The 27,207-nt window shown below is 40.6% G+C and overlaps 1 protein-coding gene across 6 annotated transcripts in view; it reads left to right on the top strand.

Moving 5' to 3' along the window:
* LOC124550890 (zinc finger protein 501-like) overlaps window positions 1-27,207 on the top strand; it is a 601,755-nt gene that overhangs the window by 234,040 nt on the left and 340,508 nt on the right. The gene's annotated exons all lie outside the window — the stretch shown is intronic.

Below are 27,207 nucleotides of genomic sequence, written 5' to 3'. Positions count from 1 at the left end.
CAATTGCAGATATGTACATGTAATGACACAAAAGAAAAACATAACTTGAGTTTTTCCATTGTCTTTCCTTTCGATCTGATTGAAAAATGTGGTGTTAACTCGTCTGTTGCAATGACACCGGACCATCTCCTCCATTGAAAGTTTCGGTGCCGGGTATTGCTGGGAAGTTAAGATTATCACTGCAATTGATTCCCAAAATTGTGCTTACGTTTTGAAATACGAATTCCGCTTCTCGTTTTAGGTGATAGAGCGATCAGTGTGGAAATGGTTTTACATAAATGTACTACTACATATTTTAGTATTCAAGAAGACTACATTATGTATTAGAATGGTAGTTCACCTTTAATTTTCACAGTGATCAGCTACTGATAGGTAATTGTGTTGATTATTTTTGAACCATATATTTTATATATGGGCAGGGTAATATATTATAAAATTCTTAACAAAAAAGCCTCTGTGTGTGTGTGTGTGTGTGTGTGTGTGTGTTTAAATATTGTCCTAAAAACTCGTGTCTGTTAATATTGTCATCAGGTACTCTATGATATTACTCATGGTTACTACTAACTCAGTTTTGAAATACCAGACTGCCCAAAAATATCCAAATACTTCCAGTATGTTTCGATATATCTGGCTGACAGTTTATCTTCCTTGTGCAATAGTTATAACATGTGCCTTTCACACATAATGCTAAAAAAAAGGAAATCTCAAAAAATGAAAGAAATTCATCAAAACTCATTATACCAGGCACACCTGGAATAAGGCATCAGCATCAGGCGTTTTACTTTTCAGCATGACCTAAATGTCTGTACAAATGAAACTTCATGCTTGCTGTGCACATAATTAAATTTTGGAAAAAAGTGCTAATTTTTATTCTACATCGCATATTGAACAAACGAGTAAGAGATCATCATTTATAATACCTACAAGTATTGGGTGAAGATGCTGTCACTTTTAAAGTAATAATTAACATGTAAATAATAAAACAATTACGTTGTTAAATGCCTGACATCGAAAGGATTCCTGTGGTGGTTTTTAACGAATTGTGCAGCTCTGAGAGGGATAAATTGAGATTGCAGTGTTGAACTTTGGCATGGCACTGTTGCAGATATCATTAAATTCGTTACAGTCAAAATCTATTCCACATTTATTATTAAATACAAATTGACTACAATTTTTGTGTTTATGTGCAAGTGAGGCCATGTATATCGGAAAATAATTACTTGAAAGTTGTAGATTGTAGCATTGTATGTGCATTTCGTGCAATTACCTCATACATGTTTCACAAATCACATCATCATTGGCATGATCATATATTGTGTTCTTTTCATAATTTTTTAACCTGACAGGTCCTGCAGAACGCAATTCTTTCTACATCTCGATTTGCAATCTTAATTTTGGCTTTGTAGAAGTTTTGACAGTGACACCCCCCCCCCCCCCCCCCAAGAAAACATTCTTCACACTCTAGAGCATTTCTATACCATACCCCTATCGTTCTTTCTTATTCTAGAGTATTGCTATGCCATTCAAGGAATATTACGGCGGATTTTCTGATGAAACTAACTAGCGTGTAACTCATAACTCATTTTGTAATAAACTGTGTGTTAAGAACTGCAGTTTTGTAGTCTTCATATCTCAGCGTATATCCCTGTCAGTCAATCAGACAAGGTGGTCCAGTTGCATGTCCCACATGGTCTCTGGACCTCAACCCATTAGATGTATATTCTACGGAGCCACTGTAAAAAAGTTGTGTATGCAGCTATCTGTCACGGCATTCAGTTACAGAAGGATGTGCCAACTTCATGCCAGCAATGTGATTGGGACACGTGTGGGTCAAGGGCAGGGCTGTGTCAGCTGTGCTCGGTCCTTCCTAGAGGAAGTATTCGGTGCAGAGCAACGTTTCATTTTCAGTCGGCATCTCTCTTCAGTTCTGCAGAATCGTGGCTTCTGCGCTATTTATCCTTCACTGTTTGTTGTATGAGAGACTTTCACATGTCCAGAGCTTTCATTGAACAAAAAGAGGCACTCTAGCGATCTGTCATCACAATTATTTAAAAATGAATGAGAATCCTCAATATCTATTGTGCAGTCGCATGAGCAACAGGAACGGCAAATTTTCCATGAAACGACTTTACAATACCATGAAGAAAGAGTATAATTTAAAGCAAAGACTTGCAACCATCAGTGGATGGGATTCGTTGTTCTGTACGTCAAGAGGTACTCTTCGCTAAATTCCCAGGTATGCAGCACTTGAAATTGATCGTATGAATAGTAAAATTTCTGAAAATGTACGCATTATGCTACTGTCAGTTGCAACAGTTTTAGATGGAATTGAATAAACAGTACAGGGTACATTGGTTAAGTCAAGGGGTGTGCCGGAACAATTTTTCGATTTAAAACTCGCTGTTGTTAATGTAGTGCATGAACTAAAGTTAGGACATCTGAAGTGGACTGCAGATGTTGCATTTTAAGTGACATAACTGCACACAGTCTACAACGTGAGAAAGATCTTATTATTGATTTGGAGAGGATGCATTTTAAAAGAGAATCGCATTATAGAAGAGACACATTCTGACAAATACAGTACAGTTCCCTAAACTCATTGACGATAAGAAAAGTTTGGATGGTTTATTGTGGACTTGAAAGAATTACAAGGATAGTTTTGCAACAGTTTTGAGTACACTTTCAGTCTTACATTGGTTTTCGATCTTGTTTCATTTGAAAAGCGCCCTGTTGCATGTGCAAATGTAACTGGCTGGTCTGCAAGATAATTCTGGTTTTGAAGAGGAATCCTTGTATGCGAGGACTGTCCATAATTTTATATATTGCTTTCTCCACAAACAGGTGTCAAACATGATAAATGTTTCATTTGACGTGTGTGTTTGTGTGTGTGTGTGTGTGTGTGTGTGTGTGTGTGTGTGTGTGTGTGTGTGAGAGAGAGGGAGGGAGAGAGAGAGAGAGAGAGAGAGAGAGAGAGGAGAAGAAGTAGTCCGTATCTTTCCATATGCTGACATTTTGTACCATATGAAAGTTATATTACATCTTCAGTGTGTCACAAATAATTGAGAAATATGAACTGTAAAACCAAGTCGTATGCAGTGTGACTGCACTGCTATTTAAAAGCAGTGTCTACATAGTTTGCCCCCCCCCCCCTTACACACTTTCACAGTGAGCCGTCCCAGTGGAGGAAACATGCTGCAAAGCTGAGCACCATGGCACTCGTGCCATGCCAGGGTGTGGCTTGTGAGCTGAATTCTTGGCTGCCCCTGATCTGCAGTCATTCACGGCAATCCCCATCCAACAACAACTTTAGAAGACAGGTGGACAGCTGTATTTTTTAAATATTTACAAACTTTGGATCACTTGTAGTGTGTCATGAGGTTCATTGATTAGGTGCTGTAAAATCATGGAATCAGACAAAAGCCTCATGTTTTCATAAAGTTATGTTATTGTAATAAACATACTTGGCAAATTTAAACAGCTTTTGAGTGGAACCGGGTTTGATGAAGTAATTATGTGAGGCCTTTGACCTATACCATGCAGATGTGAGGATATCTTACAATTAAAAGCAATTGAGATAGTAGATGGAAAGAAAGACTGTCTACATATAGGCTTTCATGGGCAGTATTTGCGTCAATGATGAATTGTTTTTGGGGCAATAAGTCGTGGACCAAGGCATGTTTGTGTGGCTGACTTTTCATTTCCTAATGCTGGACACATCAGTAGAGATGATAAAGACTCACATAGCTTTATCAAGCTTATACAAGCTCAATGAGCTGAACTTGCTAATTGTACATTGATGGTCGTTATGATCAGATAAAAATTGGAGGAAGTAACTTCAATCTTCATGTGTATCGTTTATGACACATCTGAATTTTGAGTGTGAGACTCTCTGTGATGCTGTACTGCATTCTCTGCTTTTTCCCATGGCCTATTCCATCTTAAAACTCATGCGTTAGATGTTGTTTCGCACTTTACGCTTGTGACAGGCTGTCATTACATTGTATCGTATTTGCATTGAGGGTCAACAGGCAACTTTGCACCGGTCACTGATGATCTGCAAGTTTCACTGCATTTACATTCAAGTTTCCAACAATTTTTTTTCTCCCTATACAAACATGAATCGTTTGAGAACAGCATTCTGTTGCTGCAGTCATAAAATATGTCCCCTGTCCCTGATGTATGTCATGTATAGTATTCTCCAGTCACCCTAGGTTGAGGTAGCCCTGACATTGTTTTCGCTTTCGGAGAGGCCTTTCAGTTAATGAAAATTCAGGTTTTTTTTTTTTTTTTTTTTTTTTTTTTTTTTTTTTTTTTTTTTTTTTTTTTTTTTTGCTATCAATTCTTGAAACCAGTTACATGTACATGCCAGTATTCTGCATATAAGTATTTTCTTTACTGGCAACTGCAGAACAATACCAAAGGATGTATTGAAGTCATCAACCACACCATCAACCTGAACCCCGCTATCGACTGCACTGTGAATCTCAAGAGTGGACAGAGTCCATTGGGTTTCATGTGATTGGTATGTAAGGAAACTTTTTTTTTTGTTGTATCGATGTTTTTGAATTAGCACAAACGTCATCATTACGATCCACGACTGTACACGATACTCAAGCCAGTGAAATAGGTCTGAGGTTTTCTGTAGAATTTTGTAGTGACTTGTCACACTTTATTGTGTCGAGAATCGATTATAAACTACTCTATCGTCCAATCTAAATTTAGAATTGAGTGAGCTCTCGTTTTACGTGTCATTTCATCTGTTCAGGTACTTGAATGGATTCCAGTTCTGCACCGACTTGTTACCTTGTGTGTAATTTATCCATGTGTCAGAGTGTTAAAACTATCACACTATATTATGTTCATTTTTGTTGAAGCAGTTTTGGAAGACTAGATTCAGAATTTAAGTCTTTATTTTGTCGGACAAATGGTTTTTTAACGCTGTGTAGAACTCGGTTGTAGAACTCGACATTTGGGAGGCAGCTTCTATTTCTGCTGCAGTTCATCACAGTATACTGTTTCGTTTGTGAGTTCTAACGAGCTTCTGACAAGAAACGACTTGTTTTCATTTACTTTTAGCACTTTAGATATAATCATTTTGTTGGTGGCCCTTTATTCCCATCTGCAGGTGATCCTGGTTTTAGTCACACAGCTTTAATCTTTTCACAATAGACATCACTTGAAAGGGGGGGGGGGTGAGGGGGGCAATGTGGCGATCCAAGGGAAGCAGGTCCGGCATGTCCCATGTATCTCCCAATCAGTTCACTGCTATGACTGCCGCAGTTAGTGTTCAGAAAGGATAGGTTAAATACCGTTGGTGGGGGAGTTCGAAAATGGTTCAAATGGCTCTGAGCACAATGGGACTTAACTTCTGAGGTCATCAGTCCCCTAGAACTTAGAACTACTTAAACCTAAATAACCTAAGGACATCATACACATCCATGCCCGAGGCAGGATTCGAACCTGCGACCATAGTGGGTGGGGGAGTGTTTGTTACTGTTAGACGTAGTTTATATTGTAGTGAAATTCAATTCTGTGAGTTAGATTGTGTAGGGCTTATACTTAACAATAGGAGTAAAGTAGTATTTGTTTCCTTCTACCGACCCACCTTCCCACCCCCTCCCCCACCCCCCCCATCCCCCCCACCCCCCAATCTGGTGTCACCCGACTCAGAGATTCTGTTTGACGTCGATGATTTTGAAAAGTTAGTTTAGTAGCCCACGCGAGGTGTGAATGGTTGCGAAACCATACTTCACCTCTTAACAACAAATAATCCTGACCAAATACGGAGCATCAGGATGGATGCAGGTATCAGTGCCCGCAAGGTATTTGCTCAGAGAATGAATGCCGTAACATCCAAATCCACAAAAAGTAAACACAGAATAAATCTCTTCAAGAAAGCAGATGAAAGTTCGCGTGATGCCTTCTTGAGAGACAATCTCCCCTTCTTCCAAACTATGTAAGTGTAGACTAGATGTGTCGCTACCATTGTGGGTGGGCATAGGGTCCAAGCGTTGTCCCCGACCATGACGGCGCTTGTCCGAGGCTTCTTTAGTTCTGTCCTGAACCAAGTAATCACACTAAAATGGGGGGTTAGCCATATTAGTGGTTTGTTCTTTTTGTCGCCTTTTACGACTGGCAGAACATACCTGAGGTCTGTTCTTTTCACGGGCCTCCACGGGGTTTATTATTATTATTAACTTTTTCAAATGAAGTGGAACTTATTTTCTTACAGCATATCATAATACGGCATGACAATCACAGGTGTTGCTTAAAGACAACATGTTGATGGTTACTAATTCAATCATACTCTTGAATGAAATTTTAATTGGATTATTTAACTATGGACATTTACTGTCCGGCCATGCACTGATATGCTTTCTGCATGGGAATACAATTAACACTAAAACAAACATTTTTTTAGAAATATACATTTAGAATATATTCCTCATTGACAAGTTTTGACGTAGCCTTCTCCAAGACTCTGCTTAACCTGTTCTTGCAGTGTTGGAGCCCCTGTACTGTACTTACTGCAATGATGTGCATCTTCCGGTTAACTAGAACAGTTGTACACCACCCAAGGAGTAGCTCAAACAAAAAAACCCGAAAGATATAATCCATAACAATTATTTATATGCCTGTGTATTATTTAAAAGATACAACGTGTAACAAAATTAAATATCAACACATTTACTGATGATGTATGAACAATGAGGGTGCATAATACTTTGTACCTCGGACCCTTTAAGGGAAAAATCCTGGCTTTAATTCCACGAAAGTTCTGTACCTTCATACATGCCGCCCCATGTAAATGTGTAAGCGTGTTCCTATTTTGTAAATACTATAACTCAAATGTTAAACATTACAACAAGAATCATCTTTCCTTCATATGTTTGGAAATAATTTATACTGGTCTCTTGTTTATGTTGGTGAATTATTTTTTTATTTAAGACATTCATAATTTTGTGTGTCTCAAAACCTACTTGTTCAAGTTACATCAGGTAAGTGTTCATAGTATTCTTTTTTGTATTATTACCCATCATAATTATTATCTTTATTTTACATTCGAAACAAATTACCATATGGATCTAAATTAGTTCAGTGTCATAAAATATCTCTAGCCATTGAGCATTGTACTTGTTTCAGCAGAGCAATCTTTTATACTTGATTTGTTGCAATATTTCGCTTATTATAATCGTAGAGCCTTTTGGCCTTCTTATTATTATACTGTATTTGTGTATTCTATATTATGTATACATTACATTAGTCATTCATTTCAACGTCAAATCTGGGATATGTTAAAATTCCTTTGTGATGCCAATGTTAGAATGCATTGTCCACAAGCTATTGAAGCATTGCTACAACATGATCTGTCCTGTGAAAACAGATTTAAGTATATGGACATAAGAAGGGTTCACACAATGTAGCTGTTGAACATGGAAAGAAGGAAGATGGAATGGTGGCCTAGGTGGGGAAGTGAGAAAGGAAAGGTATGATTAACCAAGTTAGAACATAAAGAGGAAAGAAGACAGACCACAAAGACAGATACCCTTCCCAACTCTGACCCCAGGATACATTAATGGACATGTGGGGGGTGAGGGGGAAGGATGTTACTTTACTGATGGGCTGGACGAGAGAGATCTTTCTCAGTCCTATAGAATGGACACCATCAGCTTCTTCCACATAAGCCCTGAAAATTGGTTCTAACACCCTACTACTGAAAGCCTATGGAGAGAGTAGCAATGAAAATAATAATTTTCATACTGTATGAGGAGTACACTGCATTAGCCAGTTACACCCCTAACTTAATCTTAAACTCCTTAATTATGTCAGTGTAAGAAATGAGCTTAACTACTTATACGCTAACATTCCTTAAAAAAAATTATATAAACCCAGTCATACCATTTAGTAAATTCAAAACAGTACGAAATCCCTCTGTACTAAGTCCATACCAATTATTGTTACCACCCAGTAGAAAACCTTATAAACTGTCACCAGCTTTCGTCATTTTATAAATTAAATCTGCAAAACTCCTTAAAAATTCATTAATTCCTTATCTGTCATTGGATGGATGCAATCTTTAATTTAGAATAGTAATCTTAATTTAAACTTGTTAGGGGATTGAAAACATCATTAAATTGTTGCATGCCTCTCATAGTGGAAATGTGTAAGATCATATTCTCTTTCCTCCACTATTTTTATTCTATTTAAATCGTATTTCTTTGTAGCATGGAAAAATTTTGTTTCCATGCACAGAGTACAAAGACTATGGTAATAACCTATAAATTGGTACTTTGTTGGAAAGAAATGTTGCTACAGCCCTTTCAGAGTCGAGTCTTCACATTATTTAACCTGTCATAATATACCATAATATATGCTGCCTGCTAGCTAGAGCAATAAAGGTCTTCAGATAACTACACAGTTGAAGTTTCTAGTTTTATAAAGTTTATTACAGAACATTAATATTTCTACTTAAATCTTTTCTTGATCTTATAATGCTATAAGGTTTAAACTTACTGATGAAAATTACACACCTTGAGGGATAAATGTGTAACCATGTTATTGTACATCTATTCAAACTTTTGATGCTACGTGTTAAGAAGTTGAGTAAGAATAATTTACTCAGTGGAAGAAGGGGTTGAGTCCATGAATTCTAAGTGGGGATAAACATTACTTTTTCCTTTATTACTTCGACGGTTCAATCCCATCTCCGGCCATCCTGATTTAGATTTTCCGTGATTTCCCTAAATCGCTTCAGGCAAATGCCGGGATGATTCCTTTGAAAGGGCATGGCCGATTTCCTTCCCCATCCTTCCCTCACCCGAGCTTGCGCTCCTTCTCTAATGACCTCGTTGTCGACGGGACGTTAAACACTAATCTCCTCCTCCTTTATTACTTGAAATGAGAACAAACTATATTTAAAAAGCTGTACAAGTGTTGTCAGAGAGCTTCAAGCAATAGGTAGGTATACTGGCTAAGTATTCTTGTGCGTGTAACACGTAATTTGTTCTTTTAAATCTGCAGATCCTGGTATTTCTCACGCCTGAGATGTGGGCAGTAGGTCTGAAAGTATAAAGTAGAACATTTTAGAATTTGAAACTATGTCATAGTAAAAACTAAATAACATGTGGAGATTACTGTACAATCTTATCAGTATAGGAAAACTCGGGCAAATCAAACTCTAGTCCATTGAATTCTTCAGCTTGATGAGCCAATTTCAAAGCAACGGTCTCCCACACTCCACTATGAAAGGTTTGGCCATAAAACAACAGAACTATTGCTGTAAAATATTTTATTTGAAAAATATATATTTTTGGTTATTGTCACTCTCAGTATACTCTCCTTATCTATCGACACAAGGATTCAGGTGATTTTTTCATTAATTGAAACAGTGCTGGAGGTCTTCCTCTTAAAACTTCTTGATGGAACATGCTATTTCAGTGGACTAAAACCTTGTTCCTTGTAATGCAGATTTGTCCTTAGGAAGTAAATCACATGTTGCTAGGTAAGGGAATGAGGTGGCAGGTTTAACACTGGGATGCTGTACTTCACTAGTAACCTCTTAACAAACAATGTGGTAGAGCCACTGGGTTATGTCGATATAGAACCTGTGACTCATTCTTCCATGTTGAAGGCCTTTTTTTCCATCTCATGAGTTGAGCACGAACCTCAAGGTAGTAATGTTGGTCTGAAGTTTGACCTTCAGGATCCCAGTGAAAATACACAATTCCACATATATATAAACAATTACCATCACTTTAAATCTTGATTTGCTCCTTCGATCTTTTTTCTCTCGCAGTGAAGTTGGACCCTCCCAGGGCATGGATTGGCACTTAGTTTCTGGAACATAAATGAAAAAAAAAAAACAAGATTTGTCACATGTTATCACTCATTTCAAGAAACTGTCATCATTTTCAGTGGTATTCAAAGTGCAAGTACAAACATTTACATGGATTCTTTTTGTTCGTTCATGAGAATTTTTGGCACAAGTTTTGCCTGTCCTTTCCTCATGTTAAATTGTTTATTTAAATTTAGCCTTATACATTCGCTGTCAGTTACTACAGTTTCAGCAGTCAATCAATTACTCAACTGATGGTCAGATCAAATCAAATCACGTACTTTTTCAATATTTTAATCCTTTTTTATGTAGAGGGTTGTCCCAGGCACAAGACATTGTCAACATCTTCTCAGACATCTTGATAAGAATCCCTCAGAAACTCTTGTACATGAAAACAGCCTTTGCCATACACTTCTTTTAGTAAAAAAATGGGTTTCTGTAGCAGTTCTTCCAAGTTTCATATGAAATTCCATGACAGTTTGGTTCTCTATTATTACTCATATCGTTTTTCCATCTAAACAAAGTAACAGCTCTTACACAAATGAAAGCCACAGCCACAATGATTTGCTACGGACACCAGAGATGCTGCAGTCGACTGAGAAGGCTTCACACTTCACAGCTACTGGTCATTCATCTTGTGTTTTTACTCTGTGACAGCATTAGTCCCGTTATGTTATAGCCACACCTTATAAGTTGTTCTGAATTTGATAAGGGTTGGGTGTGGTTGTTGTGAATTCATCAGGCATGGGTGTGCTAGAGATCAGTCACAATGTATGTTACCAATAAATTACACATCTCTTCTGTAATAATCCTCAAACTCTTGACTGGATGAAATCTTCTTAAATCTCGATTTGATTCCAATGTTCACAAAATCAGTATACGCATAACTTGAAGCCACAGTTGTAATTCATAATACATTGACTATACATCAAACAAGGCATTAGTCATGTGTCTTTGTTAGGCTGACATCCAATGCAGTCTCTGACTTTCAAATAACTTAACAAAATGATTCAGTATATATTAACATTAGTGCAGTACATCACGTTCAAGTCATTGATATCCCTTGGAACCACATATCTCTTTGCTGTGATAATATCATGTGTAGCACTACATCCTGTCACCACACAAAGCTCATAGGAAACACTCCAGGCAAATGAATCGAACAACCACAACAGAATGTGCTCCATAATAAACCTTTATACATAATAAAGGTAGTTCTAACCCTCAAAATGTCCTTTCTAATAAACCTTATGTCAGAATGCTCAACTATGTTTGTTCATTTATACATCAAACTAGTCTTGGAATTTCCCATCAGTCAAACGGTTTCTTGTTTGAAATTCTTACTAATAAAACAGTGGAAAATCTTGTACCATTTCAGGTGAGTTCTGACTATAATGAGTTCTATAACTTCTGCCTATAGGAGGTCTTCAGGAATCCTATCCATCGGAAAAAAGCTTCAGATGTTCATTTAACAACATCAGATGTTGAAGGCCTTGACAAAGCTGATATGAACACCAGAATGAGATTTTCACTCTGCAGCAGAGTGTGCGCTGATGTGAAACTTCCTGGCAGATTAAAACTGTAGAGCACTTGCCCGTGAAAGGCAAAAGTCCCGAGTTTGAGTCTCAGTCCGGCACACAGTTTTAATATGCCAGGAAGTTTGATATGAACACTTTTATCCAAATTATGGGGAGTCCTGTATGAGCTTTCTCATTTATAAGCCCCATGTTTTTATCACATCCCAAATGAGAACGTCCTCTTATTAAAAATATTGCTTTTACAGTGTCAGATCTTCTCTATACTGCAACCAAGTAGTGCAAAAATCACATTAAGGATGTAGTTCTTATTCGAGCTGGAACATATATCACAAAATATATCAAGGTTTTTTATGGCCTCATCACAGTCATTATAACAGAATTTATGAATCATTGAACAGTTGGAAAGACATCACTACTACCTTTCTTGCCAAAACATTCAGGATAAAGGAAAAATGTACCCTAGGCATTTGATAAACAGTGGATGTTGCAAGTATACATAGGTAATCACTGTTTTAATATACAGTGTTAGTTGTAATGCTAGACGGAAACAGATTTTTGCCAAAATCTGTACATATGACTTCCTTTTCCATACTCTTTTGATTTTCCTTTTTAGCTTTTTTCTTCCTCTCAGTAAACCTATTGGCATGTTCTTTGAAAAAATTATTTAATGTTTTCAAATTCTTCATTTGACACTCAATTCCTCTTATTTCTGCTGGTTCAGTGCACTATTGTTTATCCATTTCCAGGCAATTAACTTTGGCTATATATTTGTCACAGGTACTTTATTTATGTGTGAGAGAATACTCAAAAGTAAATATTGAAGTTTATATTAAATATGTCTGTATATGTTTCATAAGATGCCTTAACTGTTGAGTAAGCCACTTTGAATAAATTGAGCATTTGATTTATACCTATTTCCTCAGAGGTGTAAACTTTTGTCTCAGGTTTTAACTCGTAATGACTATTTCTACCTGGAAAGCAGGAAATATTCTGCACAATGGTATGACTGTCTCATCACTTAATTTCCAATGCCTGTTCCCATGTGTCCTTCTTATATCAATAAGGGTGTTCCCAGTAGTTCAAAGACAAGATACAAAATATTGAATCTTATTTTTTTGATGTGCCATTCATTGCCATAAATGCCTTACAACAAACTAAAACTTCCTTCACTCCATCCCCTATTTGCCTTCAAGCTCTGTACTTGTAGACTACATTGTTAAATATTGTTTCAAATTATTCTATTCTATATTAGAAGTACAGAAATGAGACCACATAAATAAGCAGTTTTGCAGACATACAGTTTCGGATACATGGAATTCCTATAAAATATTTTGTCTTGTATCTTCAGGCATGTTATCAAAACATTGTAACCTACAGTGGCAGTTTTCTCCCATCTCATGAGACATTAATTTTTTAGAGGAACACTCCACCATTTGAATGTTTTATTGTATCTATAACTACAGTCCAGGTTTTGGACTTTTATGCCATTTTGAAGTATTTGGTTTTATGTCTCTAACATATATTGCAGGACACTTAACATGTTGTCAAGCTCAAAGTTGACCATACATTAAGAAAAGTAATGGCTCCCCATGAAATGTCAGATGTAAAATTACCATCTTGTAACAGATCAATAAATAATCATGGGAGCACATCATATTTAGTAAAAACTGGATTACGTTGATAAATAACAGATGAGCACATTTCCTTAAAATGTAATGACTGATTTTGCTATCATTATATTTTAAGAAAATGTGCTCATCTTTTATTTACCAACATAAGCCACTTTTTAGTAAATATGATGTACTCCCATGATTATTTATTGATCTATTACAAGATGGTGATTTTACATCTGACATTTCATGGGGAGCCAATATTTTTCTTAATTTATGGTCAACTTTGAGCTTGACAACATGTTAAGCGTCTTGAAATATATGTTAAAGACATAAAATCAAATAATTAAAAATGGCATAAAAGGTGAAACTTGAGTTGTACTTAGATAAACAATAAAACAGTTAAATGGTGGTGTGTTCATTTAAAAAGTGCTGTGTGACTGTTGCTCAGCAACATTTAAAACTGTTTCCATTAATTTTTATTGACATAATATAAGTGGCCATGCCTTTTCTCTTTCGTTAGATCCTGACTTCCACTATGTCAGCACTCAGTGGCTCATTTTCCATATCAGCATTTCCACAAAACTGCAGAAACTATAGTGCATTATCTAAAGACCAACAATGCACATCATTTGACAACTGTTTATTAGGGCTGCAACCTATACCATTATTTACTTGAAAGACCAGAACTTGATGGACGAAGTTTTTTTGAGCTCTGAGCTCGTTTATAGTGGGACTGAACTTTCTTCTTATCACATACTGTAGTAGCAATTTTGGGTCTGTTCCATACTTCCATATAATGGTGAAAACTCAAAAAACAAAAAAATAGGCTTAGCTCATTCTATTCCAGGACCCTTCATTTAAATTCATAATTATAATAATTATATACAACTCTCTCTCTGAAACTTCCTGGCAGATTAAAACTGTGTGCCCGACCGAGACTCGAACTCAGGACCTTTGCCTTTCGCGGGCAAGTGCTCTACCATCTGAGCTACCGATGCACGACTCACGCCCGGTCCTCACAGCTTTACTTCTGCCAGTACCTCGTCTCCTACCTTCCAAACTATCGCAGGAGAGCTTCTGTAAAGTTTGGAAGATAGGAGACGAGATACTGGCAGAAGTGATGCTGTGAGGATCGGTCGTGAGTCGTGCTTCGGTAGTTCAGATGGTAGAGCACTTGCCCGCGAAAGGCAAAGGTCCGAGTTCGAGTCTCGGTCGGGCACACGGTTTTAATCTGCCAGGAAGTTTCATATCAGTGCACACTCCGCAGCAGAGTGAATATCTCATTCTGGAACTCTCTCTCTCTCTCTCTCTCTCTCTCTCTCTCTCTCTCTCTCTCTCTCTCTCTCTCTCTCTCTCTCTCTCTCTCAGAAATGAGCAACTAACACGTGGCAGAATAATTGGTACAGCATTGCTTGGACAGTAATGTACCCGTTATGATGTGGCGTTCCCTATAGGATGGTACCCGTGTACATGCGATGTGCGAGACTTGTCGTATCTCATATAGATGATAGTTTCTCCCTGTCGTTATCGGACATTTGTATTGCAGAATGGCACCATCCCTAATCTGCAAATATTTTACGAAGTGCAGTATTAGTGAAGTATAGTGCCCCATTTGCTTTAAAAGATGACGAATAGGAGTAGCCACAACAAACTTGTGACATAATATAAGGCAAAAATTTAAAAGTTCATAGTTGCAATAAAAATAGAAAACAGCTGATCTGCTGCCTGTGTCTTTTAACATCCGTTTATCTTCTTGTAACCATTGAAAATGGACAAATTAACATGAAAAATAGTGTTCTTCAACCTCAGTTTTTACCCTTTATCACTGGCTACTCTTAATGTCCAAATAGTGGTATCCCCAATTCAACGTGATTTTTGAGCAGATTTTCAAAAAATTACAATCAGTACGAGAGTGCAGGTGATTTTTTTGTAGTATTCAACCACTTATCACATTTCGAGAAAAGCAGCAAACGGTGGACAGACCAAGTTTTCTTTCGTTTGCCAATTTATTTTAATATTGTTGTTATGTGTATCGTGAAACTGATGGAATCAAAAATTTTCAATCCTTGTTCGATTTCTACGTTTATTACAGGAAATAAGATGAATAAATAACTGAAAATCGGTTATTTCAGAAACCTTTTATTTTGAACGGTTTTAAGAGTCCACTTAAAGGCATTGAGAAAAAAAAAGAAAGAAAAAGAAACAGTATAACAGGAAACCAGGTGTATCAGCGATAGCCGCCATCCCTGGTGACAGAGACTTGCTCCACCACACACTTTATTAGCGCTCTGTGTTCCGCACACATTTTAAGGTCGTGGTGTGGCTAACTAGGGAAACTCCACATCACACCCCTCTCAGATTTAGTGGTAAGAGGGCCCAGAGGACAGCCCGTTAGAAACCGAACTGAGATCAAGCATGAAAACAGGAAGAAAGTGTACTGGACTGTGAAAAAGAAGCAAAATAGAAACAGCGAATGGTCCAATACCAAGAAGTGCAATATAGATTAGCCGGGAATAGAAATGGCGTCGTGGTGAAGAGGTTACCGTGTTGGACTGTCAAGCGGGCGACCCGTGTTCAAGCTTCCCTCGTGCCAGTTCTTTCTCCCCCCCCCCCCCCCCCCCCCACTGTTCACGTTTTCACATTTTTGTCTGTGTCGTGTTGTTACGTCCGTTTGCAACAGCTAGGTTTAAGGTAGGGACCTATAATGACAATTGATTCTGCACAACTACGTTGTTAGCAGCCGAAAAGGAAGTGGCTTTCGAATGGGAACCGCAAAAGTTTGATGACAGGGCTATAAGTTTATCGAATCCTCCACCGGTAAAAAACGTCTGTTCTGCCATACGCGCCATTAGTGACAGTGCGTGTGTCATGTGATAAGAATCTTTTTATCTACGCATTTAATTTTACGTGGGTGAGATAAGCCGCCTTTCCCGATATAGGTGTTCGTATGAATATGAATGCGATCACTCCCAAGGAAATGATGAAAACATAATAGTTGTCCCAAAAACTGCAACAAATGAACACAGCAGGTTCACAATCACACAGTTTCTCTGTGCTCTGTCAGGAAATATTTTCGTAACGTTTTTGAAGTTATGTTGTGTTTTGGAAGCTTTGACTCTTGAATTCCTTTTTTTGTAACATAGATCACATTCGTTTATTTGTTGTTTCCACTTCTGCGAGACGTCTATGTGCTATCTCGCCTGCCCTGACTATGCATCACATTTACTTGCGGCAGAAACGTATTCTTAACGACATGACTCGAAATATATAACCAATCGTATGAGACAACTGTCAAGACTGCGGAAAGGGAATAAACATTTCAATGACCGGAGAGACAGTTTAAAAAAAAAAGAGCACAAGTTTGCTTTGAACGCGGCTCGCCCGCTATGTAGTCCAATACCGTGACCACTTACCCACGACGCTGTCGCTCTTACACTTCGCTCAGTGTTGCGCTTGTTAATCTTCGACCGTTCACTGTTCCTATTTGATTTTTTCCGCAGTTCAGCACACCTTCTTTCTGTATCCATGCTTCATCTGTGTTCAGTTTTTGAGGGACTGTACACTGGACCATCTTACTACTAAACCTGAGGGGGTGCGATGAGAAGTTTACCTTGTAAGTCAGCGCCATCGCTGGTGCATCTGCGGAACTCGGCTGTCTTCAGGGTTGCCACCCGGCGTGCCCACTGACGTACTGTGTCGCCTTCGTTGGCAGCAAATCATGCAGATGACGTGGTTCCATACATTATCCAGCTGTATCCCGCTGTCGCAGTTTATCAGATTTTCCACCAAGCGTGTTTGCACGGGTTTGGAGGTACGATATTTGGTATTACGAGACTTCACGAGTTGTTCTTCCACAATGTGAGTCGTCTGGCGCGTATAAACCGTACCCCACTGGTAAGATATATTGTAATTACAGCCTTCCGCAATAACAAATTGTTCTCCATTGATCCCAGAAGATGTACAGTCTTTGGTGTTGGACGCAAGACCACCTAAACCAGAAATCGCCGGAGGTTTCTGGCTGTCTCGAGTGAAATATTGCCAACAACGGGGAAGAAAAGCTAGAGATTTTGCTGGCGTGCTTTCCACTTTATACACTTCCTGGTTTTTGTCTTTGACTGATAATGTCCTGTTAGTCTGCTGGGTAGAATATTCTTTATTTCTAAAAACTGTGCCGGCCGAAGTGGCCATGCGGTTAAAGGCGCTGCAGTCTGGAACCGCAGGACCGTTACGGTCGCAGGTTCGAATCCTGCCTCGGGCATGGATGTTTGTGATGTCCTTAGGTTAGTTAGGTTTAACTAGTTCTAAGTTCTAGGGGACTAATGACCTCAGCAGTTGAGTCCCATAGTGCTCAGAGCCATTTTTTTCTGAAAACTGTACTTCGGTGGGCGAGCTCTTTGGGCAAACTATATGGATCCGAGACTGTGTGAGCTCTGTGTGCAGGTGCTTTAAGCACATTTGTATTTTGCGGTGTTGATGGCAACTCGACAACTGTAAGTACAAATCGGCATGAGTGGGCTCATGATAAACTCAGTGAGCCAAAACATCTAGGAAAGTAGACAGTCATCTTCACCTGTTCCACAGTGAATTGAATGTTCTATGTTCTTAAGAATGGAGTTCACATGATGTAAAAATCCAGTTAATTTATCTTCTCCATGAGGCCACACTATGGGAGTATCGTCCACATACCGCCAAAATACAGTTGGCTGAAGAGCTGCTGATATCACCGCTATATTCTCAAAGTCATCTGGAAAAAAGTTGGCAATAAGGGCCCTACGGCAGCCTTCGCAAAAGAATCTTGGTTGAACATGAAATAGGTTGGAGACAGAGCATTCCGAAACAACGCAGTGATGCCCAACGGAAATTTGTTAGTGCTAATGGCTTTGCGAGAGAGGCATTTGTAAAATGTGATACCACATCGAAGCTATTTAAGCTGTCAGAATTGATTCGATAGAGAGTTTCCAGTCTTGATGAAATCGGCCGAGTTATGTATATGATGTGACCATGAAAGCAAAATGTTTGGCTAAATCACGTGGACGAGCACCAGTGTTGCCTACTATTGGCCGCAGAAGTAGACCCGCCTAGTAATTAGGAAGGCCGTACCACCTGAAGATGGTTGGCATGTGACCAGTCGAAATATCGTGGATGTAGTAAAGTGTGACTGGCTGCAAGTCTGAAACTTCTGTGTATATTAATACGCTTTTTTATATTCGGGTCACGTGACAAGCGTATTGATGAAGTTCTACTGTACATTACTTCCAGATTACAAATTATGCTACGGAATTATTGTTTCTACGCTGTTCATTATTTTCACGAGTTAGGTGTAAATTTAGCTTGACGTTTGCTGTTATAATCATTCGAGGCTTTACACAGTGAGTCATGATTATCTAAACACCAGAATTCCGCGAATAGTTTTATCCGGTCATGTAACAGGATACGTAGTGTAATAACACTCTGTGACAGATTGTATCTGTGTGTCGGGCTGGGTCTTGAACCTGGGACCTTTACCTGTCATGAGAGAATGCTTTACTGACTGAGCTACCCGTGCACGATTCACGGTTCGCCGTCACAGCTTTACTTCTGCCACTTTCCCATCTCCTACTTTCCAGTATTCTTTCTTCTTGGAGTGCTAGTGTCGAAGGTATGTAGGATAATTTCTTTGGCCCTCTACATCTTCCGTCTGTGTGTAGAAGTGGTCTGGCTTCCTGTTGATGGAGAGACATCACCTGGATCGGGTCCTGCGTGAGCTGGGTTGGGAAACGGACAGTGAAGTTGTGGAGTCTTACACCCCTCCCCCTCCCTACCTACTGCCGTCCCCCCCCCCCCTTTTCCGTTTTGTCCTCCTGTCCGAAGTATGTGGTGGAAGGAGAACGTCAGTTAGCATAGCACTTGGGGGAATAGTGCTAGGTCAATGGTTTGCGTGGGGATGTGTGAAAACAATATACATACACTTCTGGAAATGGAAAAAAGAACACATTGACACCGGTGTGTCAGACCCACCATACTTGCTCCGGACACTGCGAGAGGGCTGTACAAGCAATGATCACACGCACGGCACAGCGGACACACCAGGAACCGCGGTGTTGGCCGTCGAATGGCGCTAGCTGCGCAGCATTTGTGCACCGCCGCCGTCAGTGTCAGCCAGTTTGCCGTGGCATACGTAGCTCCATCGCAGTCTTTAACACTGGTAGCATGCCGCGACAGCGTGGACGTGAACCGTATGTGCAGTTGACGGACTTTGAGCGAGGGCGTATAGTGGGCATGCGGGAGGCCGGGTGGACGTACCGCCGAATTGCTCAACACGTGGGGCGTGAGGTCTCCACAGTACATCGATGTTGTCGCCAGTGGTCGGCGGAAGGTGCACGTGACCGTCGACCTGGGACCGGGCCGCAGCGACGCACGGATGCACGCCAAGACCGTAGGATCCTACGCAGTGCCGTAGGGGACCGCACCGCCACTTCCCAGCAAATTAGGGACACTGTTGCTCCTGGGGTATCGGCGAGGACCATTCGCAACCGTCTCCATGAAGCTGGGCTACGGTCCCGCACACCGTTAGGCCGTCTTCCGCTCACGCCCCAAGATCGTGCAGCCCGCCTCCATTGGTGTCGCGACAGGCGTGAATGGAGGGACGAATGGAGACGTGTCGTCTTCAGCGATGAGAGTCGCTTCTGCCTTTGTGCCAATGATGGTCGTATGCGTGTTTGGCGCCGTGCAGGTGAGCGCCACAATCAGGACTGCATACGACCGAGGCACACAGGGCCAACACCCGGCATCATGGTGTGGGGAGCGATCTCCTACACTGGCCGTACACCACTGGTGATCGTCGAGGGGACACTGAATAGTGCACGGTACATCCAAACCGTCATCGAACCCATCGTTCTACCATTCCTAGACCAGTAAGGGAACTTGCTGTTCCAACAGGACAACGCACGTCCGCATGTATCCCGTGCCACCCAACGTGCTCTAGAAGGTGTAAGTCAACTACCCTGGCCAGCAAGATCTCCGGATCTGTCCCCCTTTGAGCATGTTTGGGACTGGATGAAGCGTCGTCTCACGCGGTCTGCACGTCCAGCACGAACGCTGGTCCAACTGAGGCGCCAGGTGGAAATGGCATGGCAAGCCGTTCCACAGGACTACATCCAGCATCTCTACGATCGTCTCCATGGGAGAATAGCAGCCTGCATTGCTGCGAAAGGTGGATATACACTGTACTAGTGCCGACATTGTGCATGCTCTGTTGCCTGTGTCTATGTGCCTGTGGTTCTGTCAGTGTGATCATGTGATGTATCTGACCCCAGGAATGTGTCAATAAAGTTTTCCCTTCCTGGGACAATGAATTCACGGTGTTCTTATTTCAATTTCCAGGAGTGTAGTTTCCATTAGATTTACAGGGTTCCTAGCAGTTAATTACTTACACATCGTATTTTTCCTGATCTTCACCTTCAGTCTAACAAGGAACCACTTGAGTGCGAGGTCGCAAGGTCAGTGTTTAGTATGGATCATTTGAAAATGTGTTAACTTTTATAGCAGGAAAAATATTATCTTTTAAAGATTCACCATGCGTATCAGATATGCGATAGGAAATGAGTGTCCGGAAGGTGCAGAGATCAACCTTCTGTGGTCTGTATGTATGGCACTCCACAAAATGGACATCGTCGACATTCAAGAAACGTTCAAAACAAACCATTAACTTGTACCATGAACACCAAATGAAAAATGACGCGTCCCAGTCATTATAAAGATTCACACCATCGAGATCGAAGGCGAACTCTTTGGGAGTTACAAATCACGCATGCCGTTCCGCTAGGAATCCACTCTTAAAGAATGCAAATAGGATCATACTGGTGTAATGGGGTGATGAGATCTAATGGAATATGATGGAATGCAACCGAATGCGAAACAGTCTGTGGGGGAACTTATCGTGAAACTGGTTGTCCATTAAGGTGTAGCTGCAGATAGTGCGATAATATGTGTTATAGGCACGGAAAGAAACAAACATACTGTAGCTGAATTTGGCCTGTGGTTCCAGATGGTAAGAATTGCAACATCACACACTTTCTAGGTGGTTTAAAATGGCTCTGAGCACTATGGGACTTAACATCTGAGATCATCAGTCCCGTAGAACTTAGAACTACTTAAACCTAACTAAACTAAGGACATCACACACATCCATGCCCGAGACAGGTTTCGAACCTGCGACCATAGCAGTCGCGCGGTTCCGGACTAAAGCGCCCAGAACCGCTCGGCCACCACGGGCGGCTTTGTAGGTGGGATAATTTGCTCTAAAGTAGTATGATTTTTATACGCAGACCAGGAGTAACCCAGAAGCAAGTTATTTTGACCAGCTATTGGCCAAAAGCAGTGCTCATACCGTAGCAGTAGTTCTCTTACGGCGATTTTCCCACTCTGGCTCGCTGTGACGTAAATATTCCCTACTGTTATCGCAAGATCACACACATGAGAAATAATCGTAGGGGGCAGAGCACCTCCAACTTCTCGCAGTGCAATAAACAACATTCCAACCAATTCACCACCCAGATTAAACATTCGACATAATTGTATACGAATGCATTAAGGCATTGATGTTAGTTGATGTTGATACAGCTCTCTTGGTACCTCTAATTTTCAGAATTCCTTTCATATGTATTTCCTCTTCAAATCCCGATTAGTCGGAGCTGAAAATAAATTCTATACCAAACGACGGGATAAGTTTGCTTATTTTATCTACAAATTTTCAGGCCGATTACGCAGTTTTCTGTGCACCACTTTGTTTGAAATTTCGTGATCTTACGTCTTCCAACAGTGTTTGAAGTTATGCAACCATCCACTGCTTCCCTTGAAATCACTGTAATCTGTGTCGCCCAGAATTTGACGTGCATAACATAGTAGGCCACTATCATTCACATCTCGCAAATTGAGTCGAGCATCTATGAAACGAGCAAACACCAGTTTATGTAACAAGAGCGCCTCGTCCACCCTTGAACATCCGTAGTTTTCCGTATGCACTGCACGGTCATATTTCTGTGGACTTAATCGAAATCTGTTCATAATTGTTTTTTTACTGTGCTGCGGATGATCTTCGATATACGTAATTATGTTTAGTACTCGCTCCTTGGACAACGACTGTCCTTTACTACGTTTCACTGGAGATGGGATTTCTGGCTCCCCGTCTGACAAGGATGATGACCTACACGGCTGGACACCTATTTAAGTATCACTTTCACTTGTTAAGCGCATACCATCGTTGTACTGCTCATGTACGTTGTCCGCACAGAAGAGCGTATACGACACCGCCTATTCCACTGATTCGTATTGCAGAAACGCTAGTATTTCATCTTCCACTTCTTCCCCACTCTGCGAAATTCCGTAGATTCATTTCCGACGAAAGGTTAACTTCAGCCACTGTTGTTTGCTTTGTTTATCGTTGCCATTGCTCTGCTTTGTATCAGCACATCTAGCACTGTAACTCTTTTGTGAGTCACTCGTCGACTAAGCAGTTCAACTACGTTCCGTAGCCTCGTGCTGTGCTCAGCATTGAATACCTCCAGTCCTTGCCTTCAGCAGCCAAAATTGTAGTTGCATGGTAGACGAATATGTGAGGCGTCGAATACAGTAAATATCATGTCACACACTGCGACAGCGGCGTGCCAAGCAGACAGTAGGCTGTACTGAATATGACATCCGATTAATGTGGATAGTATAAAAGAGCGTACATGGCGCACTTATAACAACAACAAAACAGAAGATACCAAATTTGTCATCCTGTTTAAGAACTGCAAGAGAAATGAAACACTACATTACAGTACAGTTTAGTTACAATTTTCTTGTAACCTACAAACTTTCACTAAAAAATGACGTTCTTTTTAAGAACGTGAAATGGATGACAAGCTGCAGAAGACATGACCTATTGCAGAAAGACGTCGTGTATCTGCACAATAACGTGAAGAAGTGACATTAAAAAAATAGTGCATTGTAAAGTCGAGTGAAGTGCATCAACATGCAAATCTTTGTAGACTGTGCAAAATTGCTGTCATAAAGTGCTCACCGGTATCACGAAGAGTCAGCAGTGGATATATAATATGCTTGTTAAACAAGAAATACAGGGTGTTTATAAATGAATATTGGGTTTTTAACGCTTTATAATATTTATTACATTAAACTTACAGTTATAAATAATATGTCAAATGAAAGAGCAACTCAAACAGTTTTACCAAGAACCTTATAAATGTTCAGTGTGAGCGTCCTTTGTCAGACGGCACACATCAAGTCTACATCCGAGTTCTTCCCAGCCGTTCATGAGTGTGTCTTCAGTGATTGTAGCAACAGCTACTTCAGTCCGGTTTCTTAATTCAGGGAGGTCCGCTGGTAGCGGAGGCACGTACACACGATCCTTGATGAAGCCCCAGAGGAAAAAATTTCATGGTGTTAGGTCAGGTGAACGTGGAGGCCATGCAAAGCAGCCCTGTCATTGGGCCCCTTGCCGGCCTATCCAGCGCTTGGGTTATAAACTTGGTGTGTGCCGTGCGACAAATGGTGCCCACATTGAACATTTCTAAGGTTCTTGGTAAAACTATTTGAGTTGCTCTTTCATTTGACATATCATTTATAACTGTAAGTTTATTGTAATAAATATTATAAAGCGTTAAAAAAAAAGAGGTACAACCAAAATTAATCTTACTGCACAGTGTGACGTTAAAAGATGAATTGCTTTCCCGCAGCTGGGGGCTCTAGTGGGCCTACAAAGTCAGAAAATGACAAATTTCACAGCAGTTATTGTCACAGCTGCTCAAGTTAGATCGATGTCAGTGGACTAGCTTACGTTTAACTCCTGTGAATAAACTCTGAGAAATTACAAACGCTTTCGATCTAAAGCCATCCTTCAAATGGATTCAGATCACTGTTCTTACTTATTGGAGCTAAAAATATTCTTTGATATTGGCACAGTGTGTTCCTTATTTATATTCTAGTTCGCAAACTATGCCTATCACAGTGCATTCATGGAGATATCAAAAGATATTTTATGACACATGCATGAGTTAATTGTTTTGTCATGACAAAACTTTGACACATTTGTTTCCACTTTTTATATGGAAAGCAGTCGGAGACCATATTCAAGCATGCACACTAGTGTGAGTTCATACAGTTGTGCCGTTTGTAACGAGATGGCCACACATTATAGCTCACTGAACTGTCATTCGCATATGTACACAGGTGAACGGCCGTAGAGCTGTGACGTCTATCATGAATTCAGGAGCTGCGGCAACCTGAAGGAGCACTATAGTTCAATTCTTTTATCTTGGCGGCTCACGCATGCCCGCCCAGACGCGGGAGATTGCTGCGTTGCCAGTTGCACGCGCCAAGAGAAGCAGCGCCATAGTATAGTTCGCAAACTTACGTTTAGGAGGGAGCGCGCAGTTTATGAAGTAAAGCCACCACGGCTTTCACTGCTACAGAGACGTGCTCCCCGCATTCCGCGCTGTGCGCCATTTTGTCATCAATGCACTGCTCGCAGACACATGGTGTTTCGACTGCTTTGACACACTTATCATTCGATTTTACAAAAACTATTTGGCCCAAAAATTTGGTTTTTTCACATATTATTGACTGATACCTATCCTACATAAATGACTTAATTTTGTTTCGATGTTCAACGCAGTTATTGAGCAGCATTAGACGTAGTAAACTATTGCACGAAATTTGGAAGAGTTTGCAGAGGTAGAAGTCTATAGCGTATACTTTCCGTATGGTCGATTTTAGTTGCCATTAGAAATTTCAAAAAATTACATTCAAACGAATAAAATTCATGAAGTAAGACACTTCGGTATTGTTTTTAAATAAAGAAAATATTAGGTACCAAACAAGGTTTGAACTCAGAACCTTTCGCTTAGCAGCCAAACATGGTAACCATTTCGCTAACGCAGCTCGTCATTCAATTGTCTGCCCGGAGGACTTTAAAATGTGACGCAAAATACCGACAAACACTGTTGGTATGACTATGAATTACTCACGTTTCGTCGGAGTACAATAGGAAATAAACAATTACCGCTGTTCTTCATTGCGAAAAAGCGGTTCGTGAGAATGATACAAACACCTTTCTTTGCCATCGCCTGAATTAGCAGACTTATTGCTTGTTTGGTTTAGTTAATTAATAGAATATGAAGCAATTGGTATAAAGAATACTTTTTCCAAACTTTTTATAAAAGAAAGTCTGCTATCAAGACATTGCTTTTGTTCTATTACTTTATTTATGACAGAACGTTTCTAAAACTGAAGACACTCGTCCGTGCTCTACACTGCAGTTGAGCTCTGGCAACGTCGTTCGCCGTTCATTGGTTGACTGTGCTTTGTGACGTCTGATGCGCAGAACGAACCTAAACTCGGCCGCCGCCGTAAATGACGCGCTCTTTAGAAGCAGAGCCTAATCTCGTGTGGTGTGTATGGGAAGTCATTCAAAAGCCAAGGCATACCGAGGGGACCGCAACGGTTGCACGTTTGATCACTGCTCAAAGATGTGTGAAGTGTATTTGCAGCAGGACTGGCCACAGCGTGCCAAACGTCACTGGTCTAGCGCTCGTGCCAAGACTCGGCCTGCTTCGGTTTTGCATGGTCCCTCTCGGAAGTACGTGGTACAGTACGACATTTCAGTTAGTATGGCGTTGTGACATTTTTCGGCCAGCAAAACTCTGTTCCGTTCCGCAGAATCCTGGTATCAGCTCTGTTTACCCTTAGCTGTTTTTTAATAGTATGAAGGACATTACAGATCCATTGGCTGTTTGCACAAAATGAATGGAAATGACACAAAGGACGGATGATAATTTTCAATACACGACGGTCGTTCCGAAAGTAAAGCCTCTTATTTTCATTTGGAAACTACTGGAGGTACATAAATCGCAACAGCAGAGCTAAAGAGAGCAATATTTCATCTACTCAGACTTTCATTTTTTCCCCACGGTCACCACCGTTGATTATGAACTTTTGCCAAAGATTAACCAGAGCCTGCATGCCGCGCTAGTAAAAATCGGTACCAGCTGAGACTAACCACTTGCTTACAGATTTGAGAAAAACATGCGAGTCTTGAAAATATTCGCCAAGTAGTCCACGTTTCAGAGGCCCAAAGAAATGAAACTCTGAAGGCGCTAAATCGGGACTGGACGGTGGATGTGATAAGACAGTACAGCCGAATTTTGCTATGAATTGCGTGGTCAGATAACTGGTGTGGGGCCTGGCGTTATCATGTTTCGTGTGAAAGTTGGGTTTCTTCTCTGGGCTTACCCTGGAAATTCAGCTTTCAGATTAGTCAGTGTCATCTTGTAGCGTGCTGAATTGACAGCTTCTCCAGGCTCCAGGACATCCTCCCTGGCTATCCCAGAAGAATATGCCCATCAGTTTGCCTGCAGACGGATGTGTCTAGAATTTCTTCTTCGACAGAGCATTCGCATGTCGCCATTCCGTGGACTGTCTTTTGGATTCCGGCTCGTAGTGGTGACACCACATCTCCAGTGACAATGCTATTCAGAAAATTGTCACCTTCAGCTGCGTATTGGTCAGCAGGCCCCGACATTTCCATTTGATGAGTTTTGTGTTCTTCTGTAAGCATCCGTGGGACCCATCTCGCGCAGACTTTGCGACAACCAAGATGTTCCAACATTGTTTCCAAGGCATTACAGCCGATATTCAGCTTTTCACACAATTCTCCGGTCGTCATCCCCCGATCAGCACGGATGAGCTGATCGAGACGTTCTTTATTGCTAGGGATGTTAGCTGTGCGGGATCGACCGTGCCTTGACTTGTAATGGATACTCTTTCCACCACCTTGAAAATGCCGCACCCATCGGCTCACATTACTCACGTTTACTGTATCGTCTCCGTACACCTTTAGGAAGCGTCGATGGGTTTCAGTTGCCGCAGTTTCTTCAACAGTGAGAAATTCAGTCACACACCGCTGATCTATACGCTCGTCCATATGAGACTCCATTTCGGAACACTACTCTGCTGGCGCCAAGTACCGCAGAACAACGGAACCCTCTGCAAAGGAAAGAGGGAGGTTCAAGCATTAGCACTACACCAACATGTGGCGCGGATATCCGAAGTCACCACAAAAAAATAGGTGTTGCTTTGGAACGACCCTCGTATATTAATACTATTGCATAAGCAACAGGTCCCCCAGATTTGTTATCAAATGACATTACAATACCATGCGGAAAGAGTTTAAAAGATTTAGCAA

The sequence above is a fragment of the Schistocerca americana genome, chromosome 9 (assembly GCF_021461395.2).
Source record: "Schistocerca americana isolate TAMUIC-IGC-003095 chromosome 9, iqSchAmer2.1, whole genome shotgun sequence".
Classification (NCBI taxonomy): Eukaryota; Metazoa; Arthropoda; class Insecta; order Orthoptera; family Acrididae; genus Schistocerca; species Schistocerca americana.
The sequence above is the reverse complement of the archived record's forward strand: the minus strand, read 5'-3'. Positions and strand labels throughout refer to the sequence as shown.